The sequence below is a fragment of the Sminthopsis crassicaudata genome, chromosome 5 (assembly GCF_048593235.1).
Source record: "Sminthopsis crassicaudata isolate SCR6 chromosome 5, ASM4859323v1, whole genome shotgun sequence".
Taxonomy (NCBI): Eukaryota; Metazoa; Chordata; class Mammalia; order Dasyuromorphia; family Dasyuridae; genus Sminthopsis; species Sminthopsis crassicaudata.
Window position 1 is genome coordinate 66,704,821 of NC_133621.1, and position 20,914 is coordinate 66,725,734.

The 20,914-nt window shown below is 35.4% G+C and overlaps 1 protein-coding gene across 5 annotated transcripts in view; it reads right to left on the minus strand.

Moving 5' to 3' along the window:
• The window catches only part of ZNF438 (zinc finger protein 438), a 125,051-nt gene that overhangs the window by 93,844 nt on the left and 10,293 nt on the right, over nucleotides 1–20,914 (minus strand). For 2 of the 5 annotated variants that reach the window (XM_074267049.1, XM_074267051.1), the window contains exon 2: nucleotides 3,252–3,340. The gene's annotated coding sequence lies outside the window, so the exon portion shown is untranslated. Of the gene's footprint in view, nucleotides 1–3,251; nucleotides 3,341–5,620; nucleotides 5,703–13,642; nucleotides 13,813–17,900; nucleotides 18,204–20,914 lie in introns of those variants that run through there. The other 3 variants (XM_074267050.1, XM_074267048.1, XM_074267046.1) reach the window with 3 other exon arrangements.

A 20,914-nucleotide genomic window follows, 5' to 3' on the forward strand; every position in this document is an offset into this window, starting at 1 on the left:
TCAACCAGGATTCAGCAAATTCTAAAATCCATGGATTTGAGAACTGTTTGACTGATAAACCCAACTTTAAAAAACTGTTTTTAGTAATATCTTATACAGGAAGGAGAGATTTCTAGCTTTAAAAACAGGAGGTTCGCCCACATGATCACCTGGGACAAACTTGGCCACTTCAAGCAGGCTAGAAGGTTATAGGAGCCTGGGAATGTTTAACATCAAGAAAGTAATTACAGTTCAGCAAGATCAGAGGGAATTACACAGGAAATGTGAACAGTAACCCTTTCATGCCAAAAAATCCTATGAAAAATGGAACCCCATTGCTGCCAAACTATGTGACTATGCAAATCAATTACAAGAAAAGAGTGAGTGGAAAAAAATGATGAGTGTGTGTGTGTGTGTGTGTGTGTGTGTGTGGCTATAAATTCATAATGATGTGGCAAAATTATCCTTCAAGAAAAAAGACTTTGGTCTCTCTCATGGCCATGTATCCCTGTATCATTGAGTTACTCCAAAAAGCCAAAAACACATGAAATCTGAAGAGAATTGTCCAGACACAAGGGAAAAAGAACAGATGCTGGCATACTCATCAGAGGTACAGAATATGGTTCATCTGAAGCTGACCAAATAAATAAATCCCCACCCTAGATGGTGGTCAAACATCTTGTTCCTACTCAGTCTGTAGGGAAAAACATTCTTTCCACAATAAATTCTGTTATCTAACTAAAATATATATTCTCCCCATTTTATCTACTTCATATAAAATCACGTTAAAGCTGAAATTCTTCAAAAAAAAAAAAAGTTCAGCTGCTTTCTGTGCATGAAAAAAAAAAAATCAATCCTCAGAAGCTAAAGGAAATCCAAGTAGACTGACTGCAGCTGGATCAAGTTACAAGGCTTCTGAGTGTCGATTTGGAGAAAGGAGTAGAGAACAGATTGTATTCTTCCTTATAGACCCCTGGGAAGGATTTCTATCAAGCAAGTTGCTACTATGAGATCTGTCATTGAGGGAAAGGGAACATTTCTCAGCATCTATCAACAGATAATTGTATAAGAAATTGATTTTACATACATACACATACAAAAGGCAAAGATAAGAGGGACTAAGAAATAAAGATAAAAGTGATTAAGGAAAAAAAAACACAGCAAGCAGTGTTCAGAAAGCATTGAGGACTCCTTAAGCCACTTCAAAAACTGATTAACCTCAATAAAATAACAAGTAGCTACCAAAGCTCAATCTCAAAATAGAGACAGCCCTTACCAACCAAAAAGAAAAAGGTCAGATCAAGGAAAGGAAGGACACTCAAAGTTGCTATATCAGAAAAACAGATGCCAAGAGCTGAAAGGGACTGTCCAAGGTAACAGGGTCCTCCTGGAACCTGACCAAGAGGCCTTTTACTTCTTCAAACAGCTAACCTTGCAGCCTCTGGTTAAGAACCTTCTCCCCTGCACATCCCAGATAGAGCCCACTCCCCCCCAGCCTGACCCAGCGCCCCATACCCCTCCTTCTGCAGCTGGCTGGGGCCCAGGACAAGAGGGACAAGAACCCTCTTCCTCTGGAAGGCCCCCAAGCGCCAGCCCTACGGCATGATCGATAGTGGTACTAGGCGGCCCAGCCTCTGGGTCCTTGTCCTCCTCGGGCTGCCCCACTCTGCACATACTCTGGCTTATCCAAGCCCTTAGTAAAAGTGGAGCCTAATGAAGCCTGACAAGGCCAGAGTTGAGCAGAGCCCATCTTCCTTTGTTTTGGGTATCACCTTCAAGAGTGGAGGGAGGAAAAGAAGGAGGAAATTGCCTGCCTTCTATGATAACACATGGCTCAATGGAGTTTGCAGACCAGTAAAACCTCCAGGTCCTTGTTGGTCCTGCCAATCTACTCTACCCCACATTTGTGAAGTTAGGTTTTTGAAACCAAGAGTAGAACTTTACATTTTTCTCCAATTAAATTTCATTTTATCTGCTTTGTTCCATCATTTAATCCTACTGAGATTTTTAAAGTTTGATTCTGTTATCCCATGTATGTTAGCAGTCCCTCTTAGTTCTGCCATCTAAAAGTCTGTCATCAAGTTATTGGCAAAAAGTTAAACAGCTCAGGAATAAAGACTATTCCCCTGAGTACTCCATTAGAACGCTTCCTACAAGCCAACATCAATCCATTAATAATTAGCAACATAATAAACAAATCCCAAATTACAAAAAATCATTTAAAAATATTAATTCTGAAAGGGCTTCCTTGATTGGCTAAAAGTACTGGTATCAATGTATTTCTCAAGAAGGCAAAAACCTAGAACACCACATAGTACCAGAATCATTTCTGGAGCTATTGGAGTAAGAGATGAAAAAAAGGTGTTTTAAAGGTTTGGGCCAGTATTATGGGACATGTCAACTCCCAGTAAATACTTTCAAGTAACTGAGAGAATTCAAGCTCTATAAAGTACAACAAGAAAAATAAAAAACTCAGAATTTAAGAAAATAATAAAGAACAAAGTATAAATACAAATAGCTGAAAAGTAAGCAAGTGGTAAAGGACTTTGAAGCCAAAAATAACTATACTCATTTTGTCATATAATAAAGAAAGTATACTTTTCTCTAAATGCAAAAAATGAATGTCTTTTATTAAGAACCATCTTTTTCCTAAGCTTGCCTGACAAGACAGCTCCACACCCTGCTCCAACAACAAAATACAAAAAGGCCACCGGGTGCAGCCTATTCCCCGAATTTCTACTACCAAAATAAAGAGTGCCAGTGGAGGATATCTTTCAAAAGGTCTCCCCTTCATTCAGAGTCCCTTTAGGTTGTTCCTACAGTTGTCCTAAGGAGCCTAAAAGTTAACAAGTCTGGGGGAGACTACAGAAATAGCTAAATTATCTGGAACTGTCCATTTTCCTTATTACCTGCATCAAATCTTTTAACTTCCAATGGCCAATATTCTTCCTAGTATCATACTTCCTTCCACCCATCTGGCCTGATGATCAAAAGCCTGACCACTAGAACATGGCAAAACAGTGACCACGGAGCCTCTAGCCGGTACAACAACATTCCAGTTATAATTCCATAGAAGTATGAAACAAAAAATGATATGCTTACCAATTTTTTCCCCTGCATCATCCAGACATGATAGTTTGTAATATATAAAGTCTCAGTAATGAGTTGCTATCATTGATTATTTAATGTAAAAGAAGGAAAGTGATTGGAATGGAATTTTATGCAATAAAGTCTAAATTATGTGAACTTTATAAAAAGTAGGTCATACTTACTATAAGCCAGCCTTGGCCATTCTTCCTAATTCACAACTCTAATTTCGACCTTCTTCCTTTCAGACAGCTTATGTCTCAAGGAAACTGAGCTGTGGGAGCAAGAGAGAAGACGGCGGTCATTAGTCCTAAGGAAGGAATCCCTGCCTCCCCCATGCAAAAGATGTCTGCAGGAAGCATACAAAGCTTCTGGACCGCTATTCCTCAGCTTCCCTTTATGCCACATTATACAACAAAACTGCCATGGGGCAGAACAAGAGCCCACTCAGATCTTGAAAACGGTCAGTTATGGGAAATCAAGCCACTTTCCCACCTCTATTCCCACTGTGTCTGTGTATGTACCTGAGAAAGTCTGCTGCATCCCAAAGGTGCAGAAGGCCTTCCTGTAGGGACTGAGCTGGGAGCTGGGAGATCCCCAGCAGCTGCAACAGCTATCAATGCAATCTGAGAAAAAAGGGCTTCATGACCATGATAACCCCATTTTAAAGTGTCTTAGGATTGAAGAAGCTCACTCACACTCTGCAAAGCACAAGCACCTACTTCACAGATAAGGAAACTAAGGCTCAGGGAGGGGGTGGTTTTCTGAGGGCCCATGGCTAGCAGGAGTCAGGAAACAAGAACCGGAGTTTAGCTCTGCTTTCAGCACCGGGACTCTTTCAGTTACTTCATGCTGCTTTCTAGAAAATTAAGTAATTTTTAAAAAGTAACTGGGGTATGACATTTGTCTAAGAGTTCAGGTATTTTTTATGTCGTGCCATTGCTGAGCTGTAAGATAATCGTTCATGTGTTCGTGGAGTATTAAACTATTTCCAAAGTTTTCCTTTATGGAGTGCTGGAAATTTGGAGTTTCCAGCTAAGGTTGTAGTTCCCTCGCATTCCATTGCCTTTATGTTGGGCATCTTCTGTGTCCTCCCTGCCTCTGGGGGAGGACTTCCGGGGGGGGGGGTAGTCTTTCCCAATAGGTTGTAAAGTGCCTGAGCCAGGGACTGCCTTTCCAATTTGTGCCCCCAGTCTGTTAGTGTAGAAAGAGAATGGTGGGAGGCAGAGGGCCTAAAGTTAAATTCTAGCATTGCAATTGACTGCCTAGGTGAACTTGCTCATATCACTTCATCCTGCCAAGCGTGAGGTTTTTCACTTACAGTGTAGGATGCACACTTGGCTCTTGACAAACGTTTAATAACTTGAACTACTGAATTCTTGTATTTCAATTTAAGATTATTCTTTTTTGATGTATATGTCTTATCTTCCCAGACAAATGTAAGGTCAAGGGCAGGGGACACATCCTCTAGTTCTTTTTCCTTTCCAGATTACAATGACATGTAAACTGTGTACATTTCAAGGTAGAGAACTTAAGTTCTATGAGTTGATAATTTTTTAAAGATGTTATAAATATCCAGATGACTCTTGGCAGAAAAAAAGCTCCCCTCCCCCAGGTTCAGAGGACGTTAGCATGGGCCCCAAGCTCCTGGGCACCCAAGAATTCATTTTCTTCTACAAACAGAGCTCAATGGGTGCCACACTCCTTGCTAAGTGCTCTTTGGCAGACAGGGAGAATAAAATGTCCCTTCCTTTACTCCAAAGTTAAAACATCATTAATACTGTTGTGCCATGTGTGGAATGGAGAGAACCTTGCAGCCTCTGGGATAGTCAGGCCCTCTCTGATACAAGGACCAGACAGGCACGCTCCTTTGCCAGGAAGGGCAGCTACACGGGAGGGAGTTTCCCAGAAGCTTCCTAATGTGGTGACCTGTGACAACTTGGCTGGGAGAATAAGGGAATTACTTGCTGTCTTGTTCCCCCAGATCCCTGCCTTGGAACCTTTACTTCTGAAGGTCAGTTTCTCAAAAAATGAATCTGGAAGGCTAAGATTATTCGCTCCAACCTGAAATACGTGTCCCTGAAGCTTGTGTCCATTGTTCCTACTTCTGCTCCTCTGGGCTCAAGCAGAACAAGTTTAATTGCCTCTTTTGTTTATTAGGCCTTTAACTATCCAAAGATGTTCCCCTTATGTCTCTTCCTTAGACCCAAACATAACCAGCTCTTTCAGCTAATCCTTATGTAGCAAGTTCTCTAGTCTCTTATTATTGGTGGTATTCCTCTCCCAAAACATTCAAGCTTATCACTGTCCTTGCTAGAATGTGGAACTCATAATTAATTGAATACAACACTCAAGATATGATCAGAGCGGATACATGTTGTTGATTTCATTGAACAGAGTTTATGTCATATAAGATTATATAAGGTGCATAGAGTGGATGGGTCAGTGTAATATTACCGTTGTGATAAACTGTAAGCAAAAGAGTGATTAAAACAGTTAAATTCTCCAATCTGTGAAGACAGAATTGGGTTGGATGGTATAAATATTTACTCACTTGGATTTGGGCATACTTCAAACTGAAGACACTCTGGGCTCAGGATCTGTTACTCTTTGTCATGGTTAACTTTTCACAATCACTACAATGGATCAGATGGGAAGAAATGCACCATCTAATTAATTCAATTTATGATCTTTTTCTACTTTCCCCCTTTTTTAGTGGTCCATCTCTTATCTTTAATCCCAATACCTGCCTTCTGTTGGTTATTTCCTATTCATCCTGCTTATCCTATATATGACTTCCTTTTATACACACTTTAATTGTTGTCTCCCTCAAAAGATTACAAGCCCTTTGAGGACAAGGACTGTCTTTTGTTTTTTGTAGACCCAGCACTAATCACTGTGCTTGGCACACTGTATGTTTACTAAATATTTACTGATTATCTTGGTCTCCTGAAGTCTAACATTGACTATGGTGTGAAGCACATGACTAAAGTAACTGCAAACACAACTTCAAATTATTCTATTAAAGTCTCTTTCGGACACTTCTTATTCTTTTTCATTTTGTAATTTCTTCTACCTCAAATCACGATTATTCCAGTTAATTAACTACTTCATCCTTGGCCTTGGCTAGAGGGAGTCCTTCCTTGAGAATCAAATTATTTACTGAGTGCCACTTGGCACGGAGGGTGATATTGGGAAATGGAGAACAATCTACATCCTAAAGTGAGAAAACCAGCTCAAAAATACTTAAAAAAAAGAAAAAAGAAAAGAAAAGAAAAGAAAAGAAAAGAAACGAAACGAAAAGAAAAGAAAAGAAAAGAAAAGAAAAGAAAAGAAAAGAAAAGAAAAGAAAAGAAAAGAAAAGAAAAGAAAAGAAAAGAAAAGAAAAGAAAAGAAAAAAGAATGTATGAAAAAAACAGGCCTAGATTAAGGACCAAGTTAATGACACACATTTGCAGCAACAAAATATAAGCAACTTGTCTATAAGTCAAGGAAATAACTTATAAAACCTAATACAGTGAGCAGAACCAAGAGAACAATTTAAATAATAATAACAACACTAAACACACACACACACAAACATGGAATGACTTAAGAACTGTGACAGATGCAATAATCAACTAGTAATCTGGAAAACCAATGCTGAAGCATGACACACAGAATGAGATAAATATTTTGGGATATGGAGAACTTGTGGATTCATTTTGTTTGACTATGCTTGTTAGAAGAACAGTGCTTTCCTTTTTGTATTTGATGGAGGAGAGTTTTAGGGAATGGAAAACAAGCAATCTCTTCTCCCCCCCCAAAAGAAAGAAAGAAAGAAAAGAAAAGAAATGCAAGCTTATTTTAAAATTCACAAAAAGGAACAAGAGGTTCAGAAAAAAAAAAAAAACATAGACAAGCAGAACAGCTTTGAAAGCTTCATGTTATATGTATTATTGTATAATTTTTCAAAAAGAAGCTATAGATAATAGTTATGTGCTTTGACATATAATCAATCTTCCTTTCTGTTTTACTTGCATACAGAAATGTTTGGGTTTTTTTGTTTTGTTTTGTTTTAGTGTTGGTTAAATTTTGAATATAAACTTTTTTTTAAAGTGAAGAGAATGAAATTCTAAGTATGAATAGGGAAAGAAAGAGCTTACCAACCAACAATACTAGCAGCCTTAGTTTTCTCAGTAGGAAAGATTACAGACATGCACAACTCCTGGTTCTAAATGCAGTTTTGGGGATGACAGCATCAAGATAATAGCAGCATAGAATTTTGGAACTAGAGGAGAGCTTGGATTCATCCTAGTCTAATACCATTATTTTATAGAAATTTAAAAGACCTAAAAAGATAAAGGAGTGGAGGCAGCTAGTTGGTGTAGTAGATAGAGCATCAGCCCTGAAGTCAGGAGGACCTGAGTTCAAATCTGGCTTCAGACATTTGACACTTTCTAGCTGTGTGATCCTGGGCAAGTCACTTAACCCCAATTGCCTCAGCAAAAAAAAAAAAAAAAAAAAATATATATATATATATATATATATATATATATATATATATATATATATATAGGAATAAGCAAAATAGACTACAAAAATGAGAATAAGGCAGTAGGCAGCAAACAGTATGCCTTTTTTCCTAAACACATTTTTCCCCCTGAGGCAATTGGGATTGTGCCCAGGGTCACACAGCAAGGAAGTGTGAAGTGTCTGAGACCAGATTTTAACTCAGTTCCTCCTTCAATTCAGGGTTGGTGCTCTATCCACTGTGCTACCTAGCTGCCCCAAATTCACAAGGCTTTTTTGGGAGAATGCAAAAGGGGTCTTAAAAAGGAGTTAGAAGAAAAATGGAGAAAGGAAATGAGAACTTTGCAGAAGAGTTTGGAAAAGGAAACAAAAAATATCTGAAGAAAATTCCTTTAAAAATAGATGTAGTGAAATTTAAAACAAAACAATATAACTCCTAAAAACAACTGACCTGGAAAACAGATCTAGGAGAGACAATCTAAGGATTATTGGACTACCTGAAAACCATGATGAAAAAAAAAAAGAGAGAGAGGAGAGCCTAAATAACATCTTTCAAGAAGTCATCAAGGAAAACTAGCCTGATGTCCTAGAACCAGAGGATAAAATAACCATTGAAACTGATCACCTCCTGAAAGAAAAGAATGACTCCAAAATGAAAACTCCAAGGAATATTGTAACTTTCAGAATTATCAGAACAAGGAGAAAATACTGCAAGCAGCCAGAAACAATTTAGATATCAAGGAGCCATCATCAGGATTACCTAGAACCTAGCAATTTCTACTTTAAAGGATCGAAAGGCCTGGAATATGATATTCCAAAAGGGAAAGGAACTTGAACTGCAACCAAGAATTAACTACCCCGCTAAACTGAAGGAAGAAGATGCACATTCAATGAAATGGGGGGGGTTTCATTTATTTTTGATGAAAAGACCAGAAGATGAACAAAAAAATACAATCTTCAAATACAGAACTCAAGAGAAGCACAAAAAGGTAAAAAAGGAAGAAAAGAAAAACCTTTTTTTAAAAGGTAAATATTTTAATATTTACAAGCCTATATGGGAAGATGACATGTTTTACTCTTAAGTTTATACATGTATATTTAGGGGTACACTTAGAGGGTATAAGTATAATTTTACTTTACTGTGATGATATAAAAGAGGCTACAGATAGAAAAGGGATTGTACTGAAAAAAGAGGGGAGATAAAATGAGGTAAATTCCATCACATGAAGAGACAAAAAAGACCTATTATATTTGAGGGAAAGGGAGAAGGATGAACATTGTGTGAATGTTAATCTCATCAGATTTGGCTCAAAGAGAGGATATCAGTTTAATTTAGACCTCAAACACTGAGGACACCAAAGACAAATTGTCTCTAGATAAAGCCCCAAGTAGTGATATGAATTTATTTATTTTAATATAGAAACTTGTCTCATCCTGTAGGGAAGTAGGAGAGGAAAGGGGAAATATAAGGGGGATGCTATTTAAAACCATCAGCAAGCATCATATATAATGGAGACAAACTAAAACCATTCCCAAAAAGATCAGGGGTAAAACAAAGTTGTTCAGTATCACCATTATAATTCAATATTGTATTAAAAATGTTAGCTTTAGCGATAAGAAAAAGAGATTAAAGGAATTAGAGTAGGTAATGATTATCACTCTTTGTAGATGATATAATGGGTATACTTAGAGAATCCTAGAGAATCAAATTTAAAAACTACTAGAAACAATTCACAACTTTAGCAAAGTTGAAGGATACAAAATTAAATCCACAGAAATCATCAACATTGCTATATGTAACTAACAAAGTCCAACAGCAAGAGACACAAAGAGAAATTTCATTTAAAGTTACTCTAGATAATATAAAATATTTGGGATTCTACCTGCCAAGGCAAAGTCATGAACACAATTACAAAACATTTCCCACACAAATAGTCAGATCTAATCAAGTGGAAGAATATCAAGGCAGAACTAATATAAAAAATATGTAAATAAATAAATAATAAAATTAAAAACAATAAAAATAACAAGTGACAATTCTACATAAATTAATCTACTTATTCAATGCCATACCAACCAAACTCCCAAGAAATTATTTTATATAACTAAAAAATAATAATCATCATCTGGAAGAACAAAAAAGGTCAAGAATTTCAAAGGAATTAATGGGAAAAAAATTGCCAATGAAGGTGGCCTCGCTGTACCAAACCTAAAACTATCCTATAAAGTACTGATTATCAAAACCATTCGGTACTGGCTATGACATAAAGTGGAATCACTTTATAATCAGTGGAATAGGTTAGGTTCACAAAACACAATAATCAATGATTATAGTAATCTAGTGTTTGACACACCCAAAGACCCCAGCTTCTAGGATAAGAACTCACTATTTGACAAAAATTTCTGGGAAAATTGGAAATTAGTATGGCAGAAACTAGGCACTGGCTCACACTTAACACCCTATACCAAGAACAGGTCGAAATGAATTCTTGATTAAGACATAAAAGAGTGATATTATAAGCAAACCAAAAGAACAAAGGATAGTCTCAGATCTGTGGAGAAGGAATGGATTTATGGCTAAAGAACTAGAACTCATTATGGAATGCAAAATGGATAATTTTGATTACATTAAGTTAATTTTTTTTTTTTTTGTACCAACAAAACCAATGCAGATAAGAGTAGAAGGGAAACAGTAAACTGGGAGAAAAAAAAATTTTCCATCCAACTGTTCTGATAAGGGCCTCATTTCTAAAACATATATAGAGAACTGACTCAAATTTATAAGAACACAAAGCCATTCTCCAATTGATAAATGGTCAAAGGTTATGAACAGACAATTTTCAAATGAACAAATTAAAACCATTTCCAGTCATACGATCAGAGAAATACAAATTAAGACAATCCTGAGATATCACTACAACACCTCTCAGATTGGCCGAGATGAGAGGAAAAGATAATGATGAATGTTGGAGGGGATGTGATCCAACCATTCTAGAGAGCAGTTTGGAACTATGCCCAAAGGGCTATCAAATTCCAGCAGTGTATTGGGCTTGTGTCCCAAAGAAATCATAAAAAAGGAAAAGGATCCACATGTGCAAAAATGTTTGTGGCAGCCCTTTTTTGTAGAAGGAACTGGAAACTTGAGTGGATGCCCATCAGTTGGGGGATGGCTGAATAAGTTATGGTTTATGAACATTATGGAATATTATTGTTCTGTAAGAAACGACTAGCAAGATGATTTCAGAGAGGCCTGGGGATACTGAAATGAACCAAAAGTGAAGTAAGTAGAACCAGAAGATCATTATACATGGCAAGAAGATTATATGATGATCAACTGTGATGGCCATGGCTCTTTTCAATACCAAGGTGATTCAGGCCAGTTCCAATGGTTTTGTGATGAAGAAAGCAAATAATGAATATGCATCAATACAATGAATGTGTATTAATCTCATGAATATTGGTTTTTAGACTCTAAGAACACTCTGTATTCTTCCTTAACTACAGAGGAACCACTGACCCAATTTATTGACAACTCCTAGCTTTGCTTATAAATTGAACATGCTCAGAACTTTTTTGCTTCAATTTCTATTCATCACAGATTTCTATTGTGATATTGTAATAAACATAACATGTACATAAGTAAATTCAAAGTAATTTCAAGAAAAATACAGTGTTAATAGCTAAATGGAGCATGAAAGGTCTCATATAGGAGGCAGCACCTGAACTACTCTTTGAATTCTGGGATTTATCAACTTAGAATTTTTATAAAAACACATGGAAGGTGGAAGCACAGATAGGTAGGTAATGGAAAAATAATTTTAAAACACAGTCCTTTTTCTTTCAGAACAAAACAAGACCAACAATAAACTAAACAAAGAGGAAAATACTGAAATGCACTGTTAGAAAATTTAGAGCTAAAAGAATGATGGCACTGAAACATTAAAAATCATACATACACCTTAGCACCATATAGTACTTTTCCTTTCCCTTCCACCTCCAAAAAAGGGTGCTAAAGTGGAAATACTAACCATATCTTTTACAGATCATAATGCAATAAAAATAGCAATTAATAAGGTAGCAAAAACAAAAGAGAAATCTTAATGGAGATTTATTAATGAATAATGAGTGAAACAAAGGAGAAATCAAAGAAACATATTTTAATCACACGAAAGAAAATAATAATGATAGCATACCAAAATTTATGGGACTCAGATAAAGGGAAAAAAATTCTATTTCTGAGAACATACACTAACAAAATGGGGGGGGGGGAGAAGAGGAAGAGGGAATTAACAAAATTAATAAAGCCTTTAAAATTAGAACCTCAAACACAAAATAACCTACTAAATTAATATACACAAAAAAAGGCTAAATGCTGATTATCACGCTCACATACCTTACAACTTGAACAACAGAACCATGAGTATCTATTTTGGAGGGGCAATTACTCAACAAAGCAAATTAATGCCTAGAATACTGAAACTACCATTAATCATCATAGAAAACGCAATTTTATAACACTAACCTGTCTGTCAAAATTTAAGGGCTTAAAAGCAGGAAAAAGGATTATATATAAATCTGAGGTTTTCTTGTGAACAACTGATTTATTTACTTTTATTTATCTATTTACTTAACATTATTTATCTACTGATTTATCAGTAAAGTCTGAAATCCAAAATCTCTTCTTTGAAAAACAAAGAAATCTCTTATTAAAAGTCCAACTATGTGGGTGATATTTCCACATTTTCTAAACAGTGCCAGAAAATTGGATATTAACCTAATTTAGTTGCCATTAAAAGAACTTCTACTGTCCTCTACATCACTACTTCTAAAAATCCATCTTTACATTCATTCTCAAAATTCTAATTCTATTAAAAACTTCGGCATACCTATTTGGGAAAAGGTAAAGCAAAAGTTGGACTCAAGAATCCTTTATCCCCCTTCTTTTTTTCCTACTTTACAGTCAGATGTATGTCACATTTAAGCTACTATAAATGTCTCTCTCAATTTTTACCTTAATAAATAATATATTAAATCATGAATATAATAACTAACATTTATTTGGTGCTTTAAAATTTGCAAAATGTTTTACATATATTATATCACTTGATCTAGTCAGATTTACTAAGGTTTAGGGAATTATAGATAATAAAAGTACAAAATAGTTATAAAGGTAGACATGAATAATTTTATCATGCTTATCTAAAGACAGGTTTTTAAAGTATAAAATGAGTAGGTTAGATTATATCTCCAAGGTTCCTTTCAATTCTAAAAATTATACAACTTTATGATTGTAACCAATTACTAATGACCATATTTATCAAAACTAAAGCTAGGCTTCTAATTCCTTTTTGGTATTTACTTTTTGCATTTCGTTTAAATTTAAGCAGTGATATTAACACAATATCTCACTTTCTATTTACAATAATTTTGAAGTTGGGTTCCATTTTTCATAGTGATTTAATGTGTTTTTAAAAGACTGAAAAAAAAGATCAACACTTCAGTATTGAGGATCTTGAAAGCAGCCATAAAAGAATGACTTAGCATAGATAAGAATAAACATTAATACTATGCTTATTCCCTAATTTACAAAGAAGCTGTTTTAAAGGCGCACTTTTAAGTTGATATATGAAACTTAAAATGTTTTTCTATAGAAACAATATTACAAAAAAAACAAGTTCCCATACCAACCCACAAACTTAAACACAAGCTATTGGTTCAAATCCAGGGATAAGATTTAGAGTTTGGAAAAACCATGGAGTCCAAACCGCCTTAATTTAGAACTGAGAAAGATAGGCCTTACAAGGATTAAGTGTCTTGCCCAAAGCCACAGAGGCAGTAAGCATTTGAGAAAGAAGTTGAATGTGGTGCTCTGATCCCTCCAAGTCAGTGTTTTTTCTAGTGTTTCACACTGTCTCCACACCTAAACATCATTTATATTGTTTTTATGCATGCTAATTCCCTTAGCCTGGGCTCAAGAAAAGGAGGCAGGAGAGATACTTGGAGGAATCAGTAACCTACCTGACAAATCTATATTTGCATAAGGAAAAACATCTCTAATATTTACCTAAAGAGAAGGTGAAGCAAAATTAATCAGTCCACATCCAGGTCTTTAAAGGTCCAGGTTCTTGGTAATGGAATAACATTACAAACAAGGATCACTTGATCATCTGCTCTTCAAGTGTAATCTTATTTAAGCCTGTGATGTTTCTTCTCTAGGTCTCTGTGTTTTCTCAGCTACAAAGTAAGGAAATTTCAGGAAACTTCACATTGCACCACCACTACTTTTACCAATCCTATTTCTTTTGAGTCAACTATATTTCTTTTGAAATAATACTCTAGTCATGGGTCTCTCGTCATACTAATTTTCAGTGATAGCTGTGTGATCAAATGCCTACAATATTCACTTTAACTTGATGCACCTATATAAAAAGATAGACAAGAAAAACCAGAATATGATTTACTTTGGTTTCCAAAACCTTTGGAGATGATCTTGGATCCCATATACTTACAAGAATAGCTCTATATAAGCCAGGGTCCTGTAAGTTACATATCAGTGCTAGTTTTGAACTGAAATATTAATCTATAAATTCAACAATTAAAGTCAATAAACATTTATGTGAAAGAGCACAGTGTCTGAAAATAGGATAAAGAGTTTATGGATGGAGTTGAGAAGGAAAAATAAGCATTTATATAGCACCAACTAATGTGTTAGGCATGGTGCTAAGTGCTTTTACAATTATTATCTCATTTGATCCTCACAACAATCCTGCAAGGTTGGTGCTATTATATTATTCTCATTTTATAGCTGAGGAAATTAAGAAACAAAGGGTAAGTAATTTGAGCAGTCACATAGCTATTAAGTCTCTTAGGCCAGATATGAACACCATTTCCTGACTCCAGGCCCAGTGCTCTATCTACTGTACCATCAAATGCTCTAGTCTACATACATATGTATAAAATACATATCCATATCCATGTTCTATGTGTGTGTATATATATATATGTATATGTGTATGTATATATATATATATATATATAAAATATTTGAAATCATTGTCAAAAAAAAGAAGGGGACACAGAAATATTATGGTGAAAGAATCAATAGCACTTAGAAACTAACTGGATACCAGAATAAAGGAAAGGAAATTGTTGAGGATAAGTCTAGGCTTATAAAGTTGGAAAGCTAGTGATACTTTCAATAGAAGTATCAAAATTTAAGAGAGGTCAGATTAGGAGAAATGACAAATTTTGTGTTTTGGACAGGTTTAAAATAAGATGCTGAGAAAATATCCAAATTGATATAATGATTTGGGACCTGGAACAAGGGGAAAAAATTAAGAGCTAGACGTAAATGAAATCAAAGGAGAGAAAGTAAGAAGACCATCTCTTACAAACACAAAGCACTGAAGGATTTTCAGGGTTGGGAAGGAGAAAATAGATGTTGACTTAGCAAAAGACACCAAAGTAGTAGAAGAGAACAGTGTTACTGAAGCCAATGGAGGAAGGAATACACAAGGTAGTGTGGGAGTTGTTGATGTCAAAAGTTGCATAGAGGTTTAAAATTAAAAACAACAACAAAAACAGAATGAGGACTGACAAAAGGTAAAAAGGTATAGTCATTAAGAGATTGCTGGAACCTTGGAGGAAGTAGTTTAATCCTAGTTTTGGATCAAGAACTAGGCTCAAGAGGTAGAGAAACTGAACAGTACCTAAGGAAGTAGAGGCATTGCGAAGGTGGGGGCTTTTTCTAGGTATTTTGGGTATCCAAATGAGGTGAATTATAGAATCAAAATTGGAAATGACCTAAGAGGCTATCTGCTTTAGACAATACCTAAACAAGACTCTTTTCTAGGAAGACAAAACAGGATGTATGTTCACCTACAGCTGACCAGTAACGCTCCCTTAAGTTCTTCAGGGAGACCTGGAATATCCTTGTGCTCTCTCCAACTGTTCAGTATCTTACTCTGCCAGGTGATCTTCAGAATCTTTCGAAGAGAATTTAAATGGAAGTGGTTCAATTTTCTGGAATGACACTGACAACCTGCCCAGGCTCCCCAGGCACCCTCCAGCTCTGTAGACTCCCAGTTTGGTGGGGTCAGCATTCCCAAATGGCCTCATCCTCTATGTGGACATCTTATAACCCACTAGTCAGAGAGCCAAGAAGGACCCTGACTGGGGCTTCTCCCTGACGGGCTCTAGAATAAGAGCAGGCAGTGTCAAATATCCAGGAAAAAGGAGGATGGAGTCCATCATCCAAAAGTCAGTAAAATGTACTTGGCCCTAACAGAAGCTCAGCCCTATGACCAAAGGAAGTGACAGTCCTCCAATACTATGGCTTGGCTAGTTATTCTGGGACTTTTAACATTCACAGGGTCTTTTAAAACTCTGAGCAGCCTTTCCTAAATGTGAGTGTTCTTTCCTTCCTGAAATGACCTTGTTTATATTTCCTTTTTGATGTGTACAATGTATCACAAGTTATTTGAAGCCAGAAAAAGACAATTTCATTTTGTCCTAGCAAAATGCACTTAGGTATCTGTCCATTCAAAATTGAATTTGTACTTTGCTCTATGATCACAACAGTATGATTAAGGAAAGTCAGATAAGAGTTGCACATGGTGAGAGGAGGGTAAGAAGAGGTATAAATCTATAATTGTGGAGTAAGTAGCTTCACAGAGGCCATCTTTAATTTCTTGGATTTTGATTTTCATAATTTGATAAAGACACTAAATTCTGAAAGAAAAGGTGGGTTTTGTGTCCAACAAAGGATAAAGTTTTGCTTTAAAAGTAGACTACAGTCAGGGGAACACAGATAAGTAAGAAAGTAGACAGCAGAGAACATCAGTGTGGCTCCTATGGTGGGAGGATTCCATCTGGAATGGGGACATGGGGACTGCCTTTGGTGAGTGGGCAAGTTACTCAATCTGTCCTCAGCTATAAAATGAGGAGGATATTCTGGATGATCTCTGAAATACCTTCCAGCTCCACTCAATGATCCTATCTAGAATATAATCCATATGCCAATGACTCTAGCACCAGAGCATTACTGTTTTTCCATTAAAAAAAGAAAATCCTATCTCTATTTAGAACCATCAATATAAATATGTTCATATTTTGAGAATAAAACATTATTCACACTTGACTGAGTTTTGTGATATACATCATGACAGAGAGACATTTGGGCCTATAACAAAATAAGGTAAAAATATTTCCTGTAAAGGCTACTTATCACCTAAAAGTGCTTTAGAGGATACATAAATATAGCTTCACCACTGGGTGACACCCACATAAAAGACAGAATGTGTTAAACAAAAGATACTAATTGAGGATGGAAACATGGGTCAAGGATACAAATATACAAACTTCTTACTCTTGTAAAAATTGTCATAAGGTGATTTCATATACAAATATAAATTGTGCTATTAAATTTAAATTTTCATTTATGTGGAAAACTATACAAATCTCAATTTATCTATTATGGCCTACGAAGCTGCTAAAAACTGCCCTCTGAATTTGTTTTGAAATTTTTATATATTTTCTTTTAGTAACACTTTTGCTTCTGAACCTATCATTCCTTCCTCCAGAATCCACTTTCAAAGCCTCTAAGAATGGGGTTTAAAAAGCAGGCCAATGAAACTAAACAACAAAACAATCAAGTCTGATGTCTTACAATGTTTCATAGTTATAGTCCCCCAATTCTTCAAAGAAAGAAAAATGAGACATATTCCCAGCTCTTCTCTAAGGTCAGACTGGGTTATTATAAATATGGAGACTTCCCTAAATTTATTTCAAAAGCAAATTCAGAAAATCAAAAAACAATCTAACAATTATTTCTAAGATATAACTAGAAAATATCTTTCTTTTACATTTCTTCAGTAAGCAGTTCATAAACAAGTATCTCTTTGTTTCATTCTAAAAAAACAAACTCCAATATTCTGAGGCTGGCAATTTAACTACAGAAAAAAAAAATTTTGTTTAAGTCTCACTCATGAATTACTTATATTAAAACTTGTTTTACATTGTTATTTATAGAACTGACTCCATTCATGTTATAATCATTACATTTTTTTAAAGTTATGCTAAAATAGAATAGTATATGGGCTGGCCATATGTATAATTTCAAAAAATATGCCCAACAAAAACAAAACCCAATTTTTTAGTTCAATAATCTAACACCAGACCAAGAGACTAATAGACTAATTCTGGCATATCCATGACATGACATTAAATCCTCCCAGAAAAAAAGAAAAATAGGAACATAAAAGTAACACTGCCTTCACCTGAATGTTTAAAGCATTAAAGTATTTCTATAGATGACACATTACCTTTTTAACTACATATAAATATCCTTGACGCTGCCTGGGTCACATATAAAGAATGCTTGATAAGTATTATACTGTATAATCATCAGACCATCAGACCTATAGATAAAAAACACATGACAGTCACTACAGTCATATTTTTAAAGCCTCATATGAAAAACAAAGTCAAAAGTACACTGTATTAGCATAATCTCTAATGTTAATGTGCTTGACACAAATACAATAAATATAAAGGTTGCTCTGGAAACTAGCATTTTTCTTCATGGAGGTAAGGAAAATATTTTTACATTACACTACAGTTGAATTAATTGCTTTAAATTCCATTATTCTGACAAGCACTGAAAAATGCTAACAGCATTTAAATCTCTGGCATAACAATATTAGCATTTCTTTCTAATCTCAAATAACATCTCATAATAATACTCTTTTCCCAAATCAGGATTTTAGTGATTAAATGGAATTTCTCCCCCACAAAGCAAAAATACACAATTTAGCAAAATGGTATAAAAGTACATTTTTTTAAGATGGTACTTTGTTTAAAGTATCATATTAAAAGAGAGAAGATATCCTTTTTAAGGGGATGTTAGGATGTTGCATGGTCCCTATCATTTTTCTGGAACTAAATTACTGTCTTACTGTACATAATGACAGTTGGAAATGATAATTCAGCTTTATGGAAGCTTGAAATTCTCTTCTTTTAAATCTAATCACAATCCCCTCCCTCTTGATAGCAGGAGCTAAAGTATCATTTTGCTCCATCCCTTGAGCACTGTTGTTGTCATTCAGTCATGTCCAACTCTTTGTGATCCAGTAGCATCCATGGGATTTTCTTGGCAAAGAAACTTTGCCATTTCTTTCCCCAGTAGATTAAGGCAAACAGATTTAGATGACTTGCTAGGGATCACACAGGTAGCTAACCCTTGGGAGTCACTAAAAATGCCATCCCATAACAGACAATCCAATCAAATAAACAGTTTAATAAGGCTACTAAATGTTAAGACACAGTTTGGTGCTGAAAATACAGAGAGATAAAGGAGATACAAATGTTGCCTCCAAAAGTTCATAGTCTAGTTGGTTAAATGGCAATCAATCAACCAACAAGCAAAATGCTCTGCAAAATGCTAGGTTCTAGAAAAAAAGAAGAGTGACTTGAACAACAATACTCTTACAATTAAGAAAATGAAAAATCCTATAAGAAAAATCAAACAGAATGAAGTAAGAGGCTTAAGGAGTAAGGTACAGGGAGGAAAGGTGGCACCTAAGCATTGAAGTAAAGGAAGGATGTCAATGGATGGCGGGGAATGAAGGCAGGAAGAACCTGATTCAAACATGAGAAATTCCATAAACAAAGGCAAGGAGGAGGTTGAATTTATGAAACAGAATATATACTCCAATGAGGCCGGCATTCCTTGGGAAGCATACGCCCAAATTATGGTGATCCTTGAGTACCATTTTGAGACGTTTTTAATGTATCCAGTCAACAAACAATAAATTATTGAGGGTTTCTGAGTAGAGAGAAAACAGGGTCAAACCTATACATTAGAAAGATTCCACTCGTTTAGTAGCAGTGCAAACAGTAAGTTGTAGGATGTAGGAGGAGAGAAGAGGGAAGTCACAAACAGGCAAATGAAACAGAAGGCCTTTTACCACAGGCAAGGTACGAAGTGATAAAATAAGGGCAATAAGAGAAAAGAGGAAGAAAAAGATACAGAGATATTATGGAGGTGGAATCACCTAGTCAAATAAGAAAAAGTTAGGGAAGAATTAGCAGGACTCCAAGGTTCTGAGTCTGGGAAGGTCAGAATTTCAGAACATTCCTTCATTAATCAATTAATCATTAATCAATAAGAATTTATTACATGTCTATCATATGCCAAGCAGCATGGTACAGTGGGTAGAGCACAACCTCCAGAGTCAAGTCCAGACTACTGGTTATGTGAAGTTAGTCAAATTATTTCACCAGAGTTCTCCAGGAAACTCTGTATGACAGAAATACAGATTAGCAACTGACCTACAGTGGCATTTTCTCACCAAGAAACTGTATAGCAATTAAATCATAGTTGTAAGCTAAGGAGATGAGAGAAAGAGAAAAGAAAAGAGGTAACAAGTAACAAACCTGTATACAAGTACAAAAGTAAGGCAGTTCCTACTCTTAATAATGGCAAAATGGATTTATTTAATTGAGCATGAATTTTACACCTAACCACCAAAAGAACAGCAAGTGGAAAGGAAAAGGATAAAAAATATGTTGGTGCTCCAAGTTATTCAAGGGAGTAATTAATGAAGTAATTATAAATCTAAATTAATGAGTTTTCTACCGATACTTCTATTTTCAAATAATTCATTTTCTCCAAATGCCAAAAAAAAAAAAAAAAAAAAAATACTCCCTCTTAAAATACTACCTGGAACCCAGAGTGCTACTGTAAGAATCAGAAAATCTAATTTGTTTTGACTCTGACACTCAAGAGAGTAAATATCTTAATTCTTCAATTTCCCAATCTTTAAAACTGAGTTAAAAACACCTATAAAGAACTATCTTAAATGACCATAAGTTGTAAATTTACTGTGAATGTTGAAAACTACGGTGAATCATTTAGGAGGCGAAAAAGAGGAGTCTTTCTAAATACAAAGTAATGGAAAGTAAGCAATGTAAAATTTAGGGTTACCCAGGAGAAAAGTTTCTGATTTTCAATTTGCAAAATATACTCATTAAAAGCCAAAGGGGAAGGATACCCATGTTGTGTTCGTATTTCCCTGGAAAAACTTCAAAATACCCCATTAAATAAATAAATCAAAACTGGAGAATAAACTAAGATTTAAATTGGAAAAAGAACTGATACCTCACAGGAATGACACAAGATAAAAAGGCATTACAATCAGCACCCAGTAAATGAAATACCCACACCAATGAGACCCCAGAACCATCAATATAAATTAAGAAACCTAAAATAACTGGCCTGAAAAAAATTGGATTAAACTACTAGAGAAAGAGGAATGGCAAAACATAAACTATTTAT